The sequence below is a fragment of the Lactuca virosa genome, chromosome 3 (genome assembly GCF_052849685.1).
Source record: "Lactuca virosa cultivar CGN04683 chromosome 3, Lactuca_virosa_CGN04683_v6, whole genome shotgun sequence".
Lineage (NCBI taxonomy): Eukaryota > Viridiplantae > Streptophyta > Magnoliopsida > Asterales > Asteraceae > Lactuca > Lactuca virosa.
In genome coordinates, this window is record NC_136428.1 from 382,022,113 (window position 1) to 382,026,784 (window position 4,672).

A 4,672-nucleotide genomic window follows, 5' to 3' on the forward strand; every position below is an offset into this window, starting at 1 on the left:
GGTACAGGGAAACCGCGGATGGACTTAATCCATCTGTGATTTTGATGGCTATTTTTGTAATTTGGGTTTTGTAATTTTCTCTATGAATTATTATTTAAACTCTGTGGTTCATTTCTAGTGAAAAATAGAAAGTTAATTTGAACCAAAGATTAGCCAAAATATTTAAATGAACATATTACTGAAATTGTCCCTATGGTTTGGTCAAAACTACTAGTTTGGTCCCTAAGTTTTTTTTTTGCACTCGGACCGTCCCTAAGTTTTGATTTTATTGCGTTTTTTGTCCTTCATAGAAATAAAAAGACTATATTGCCCTTTGTATTTTTTTTAATTAATTTTTTGTTTGTCAATTATAAATTAAAAAAAACTAATTAAACAATTTATAAATATGTGGGACCTAGTCTCACTCTCACTCCCACCATAATGAATGCCACCCGACACCACCAGCAGCCACCGGAGACCACCAGCAACCACCGGGACTCATATCTGGATCTGGATCTGGTACTCTCTACCAGTTTGCATCCCTCACCAGTCACCACCATTGTTGTTCTGGTTCAGAGAATAAGCAGATCTGAAGCATTTCATGGAAATGGTGGAGATGGCATAGATCTGCCCGAAGGAAATGTTTCTTAAAGTAAGTGGGTAAGGAGAAGAAGTAGGCGGTGGAGAGGTAGGTGTAAGTGGTGGCGGTGTGACATGGTCGACGATAGTTGCAGCTCCGACGGATTTGTGGCGGAGAGAGATAGATAGGTTATTTCAGGAAGTGGGTGAAGAAGACGGGGTAGATGGAAGAAGATGAGTTACAGAGGTTTAGGGCTGAAGGCGGAAGGACATCTGGTTCAACAATCCGTTTTCTTCTCGTCGCCACCATCTGGTCCACCGAGAGGTCTGACCATCGATTGCATCTGCTCCCTCATCGCCCCTCCATCTGCAACATCGTTCCTCTCGTTTCCCTTTGTCGGTGATCTCACCCATCTAAGTCGTTATCCACCAGAGCTAACACTACCGCCACCAACCCCCACACACCCTTTTCCATTTTTTCTTCCCTTACAGTTTCACGTCCCTAGATACTCTTTATGCAATCAATTTCTTCTATCTATATATGGATTCTATTTCTTGATAAATGGAGTCCAAAAGAGTTGCAGGTTTTGGTTATGAATGGGTGGTGCAAGGGTTGGTACTTTTCTGGGTTTGCATTTTTTTTTGTGATTGAAGTTGTTCATCTTCATGTCTGATAGGTGAGGGTGAGAATGATGGTGGTGACCGGAAAGAAGAGGAGATCGGAGATGGTGGCCCGTGATTGGAGGCCATCGGGAATGGTTGCCGGTGATGAAAGAAGTGGGTGTGGGGAGGGGGGGGAGGGGGGAGGTAGGTGTAAAGTGGGGCTAATTATTTCTTATTAATAAACATAAAATCAATAATAATAATAATAATAATAATAATAATAATAATAATAATAATAATAAGTGAAAAATATATTAGAAAGGGCAAAAGAGTCTTTTCACTTTGGTCAGGGACGAAGAACACAACAAAATAAAACTGTAGGGATGGTCCGAGTGCCAAAAAAACGTTAGGGACCAAACACGCAATTTTCGTAAAACCACAGGGACGATTTCAGTAATTTGTTCTATTTAAATCTCAAAAATATTATTTTTTTACGGACGAACAAACACGATGTGTGAAGGTATACATATCAATTACACAAAACAAAAATAAATTTTGCCAAATATTTGAAAGATTTGTGATATTTTTTTTATAAGGCCGGATGATTTTTTTTACACGACATTCCGATTTCGATTGTTGTAATAAATTTACCCAATCGACTTTGCGGTGGACGGTGGTGGTACAAGTACTTCCAAAAAGGACATGCTTGAACAAAAGTCAAAGATTGATTATTGACGAAACATGTGTGTAGTGACGGGGTTTTGACCTCAAAAACACTTATTAGTGGCCGGTGATTCAATCATCCAACAAGACAAATCATGCCTTTTTCATAACGGTTTCTTTTAGGAAGACCGCTTTCAGACTTTTTTTTTCATAAGCAATCTCTTCATTTTATTGAAACATTTAAAAACTATTATTTTAAAGGCTGCTAGTATGAAAGTATACAAGTTTTTCAACCAAAAAAACCGAAAAATTATATCACCAAATATTGAAAAAGATATAGTTTTTTACTATATAAAAATAAAATGACATAAAAGTCATATAGAAGAATGAAATGTTATAATCTATTTAAAACAATACAAAAATAACATACAATGACACGAAGAAGAATGAACCATATTATAAGAGAAATATGTGATACATTTGATTAAATAAAAGTAGATAGCAGTTATGTGCAATATTATCATAATTTCTCGCATATTATGGGGTGACTCTCATATTTGGATAAAAATATTGATGTGTAATTGTTATATAAATGTGATAATAACATATTTAACTCAACTGGATATTCTTTTAATTAATAAAAAATCTGTTTGGGAGAATTTTAAAAAATTTCATAAGCTCGTTGAAACGTTAGTCTAAATAACTTTTTAAAGAAAACTGCTCAAAAACTTCAATTTCATAAGCTCGTATGACCTCTTTTATTGAAGAAAACTACTCAAAAACTTCAATCTCTGATGATCTATACAGGATCCTATCTATCGGTTTTTATATTAAACATTACACATTAGTATTAAACTAGAATTCTGATATGGAAACACCTAGACTTTCCTTATTCCTCAAGGAGAGTATAATTACTTGGACACCACTCTAAGTTTCCTTCATCTGAACCGATTCACACCATCTAACCACTACTGGTATTTAAATTCAGCAACAATCACCCCTGAATTTCTGAGTCGAGGGTAATTCTTGCACGCTAATCAAAGCTCTCATCTCTGCGAACCTTATTTGAGCTAAGGCCTTCGTAAGTGGACCCACTCGTTGCTAATCTTCCGAAACATGCTCAACAATCACTTGCTCGTTTTCCACATGCTCTCGAATGAAGTAGAATCGAGTGTGAATGTGTTTGCTTCTTTCATGAAATACAATATTCTTTGATAATGCAATTGTTGATTTGTTGTCTATGCGAATCAACACCTTTTGTTTCTTCAATCATGTCAGCTCTGCTAACAACTCCCTTAACCAAACTGTCTGACACACAGATGCAGTAGCTGCCATGAACTCAACTTCACACGAGGACAAAGCTATTGTATCTTGCTTCTAGGAGCACCAAGTGATAGGCGAGTCATTTAGGTAGAAGACATGCCCTATTGTACTTCTACCAATATCAACATCCACATTGTGACTGGTATCACACTAACCTAGCAAGCTCATATTTTTACTTCGTTTATATACTATCCTAACAGATGGAGTACCACGCAAGTAACAAAGGATTTGCTTAATAGCTTGTGCATGAGATTCTCTTGGAATTTGCATATAACGACTAACTACTCCAACCGAATATGCTAAGTCAGGACGAGTGTGTAAGAGATATCGTAAGCAACCCACTATTTGTCGATAATGGGTAGCTTCAACTTCTGGTTCATCTTCAGCTTTAGACAACTTTAGTCCTGGCTCCACCGGACATTGAGTTGCTTTACACTCTTGCATACCTGCCTCTTTTAGAATCTTCATAGCATAACTCTCTTGCTTCACCTTTACACAACCATTTTCTTGCAATACTTCAACTCCCAAGTAGTAAGTTAGTTCACCAAGGTCCGACATTTCAAACTGTAACATCATTAGTTTCTTGAATTGGTTTATAAACTCTAAACTTGTTCCAATCACAAACAAATCATCTACATAAACCGCAACTATTATGTATTCTCCATTTGAAACAAAAATCTACAAATTTCAAAAAAAAACACAACAAAAAACAAGACACTAGAATTGCATAACTCGCATGACCTCTTTTATTGAAGAAAACTGCTCGAAAACTTCAATCTCTGATGATCTATATAGGATCCTATCTATCGGTTTTTATATTAAACATTACACATTAGTATTAAACTAGGATTCTGAAATGGAAACACATAGACTTTCCTTATTCCTCAAGGATAGTAGAATTACTTGGACACCACTCCAAGTTTCCTTCATCTGAACCGATTCACACCATCTAGCCACCACCGATATCTAGATAATTCAGCAACAACATTCACTAACACAACAAATTAGTTACACAAAATACATATGCCTATTTGCATTACACAGATAGCTCAACAAACTCTCCAATTGGAAGATTATCGCGGTGAGGTCGATGAAGAGACACGAGGAAACAACACCTATATCAACAAGTGGCCAATATACAACATAAGCAAAAGAACTCGGCTTCAAACCAACCGATCACTACTGATTCCCAGCCTCCCAGCCGACAAGAGCAAAATAGGATACCACCGGCTCAATCCTTATTAGTATGTATATAATATTTTAAGATTCTTTTTTAGAAAATATATGGACTCTCTCAAACAATGAGAATAGAGATTTAGACTTTTATAAAAGAAACATAGTTACAAAAATGGATAACCATACTTTCCGAAGTTGCATCAATATGTGTTTCATTTATTTATAAGTAATTTAAGTAAGAATGTTCTCGACCATGGCTGATGTGGGATGGGGAAATGTTTCAACTAAACCATTCAGAACAACTCAAGAACAGTCGATCAATTTTATTTAGTTTCGGCGCATGTTTTGT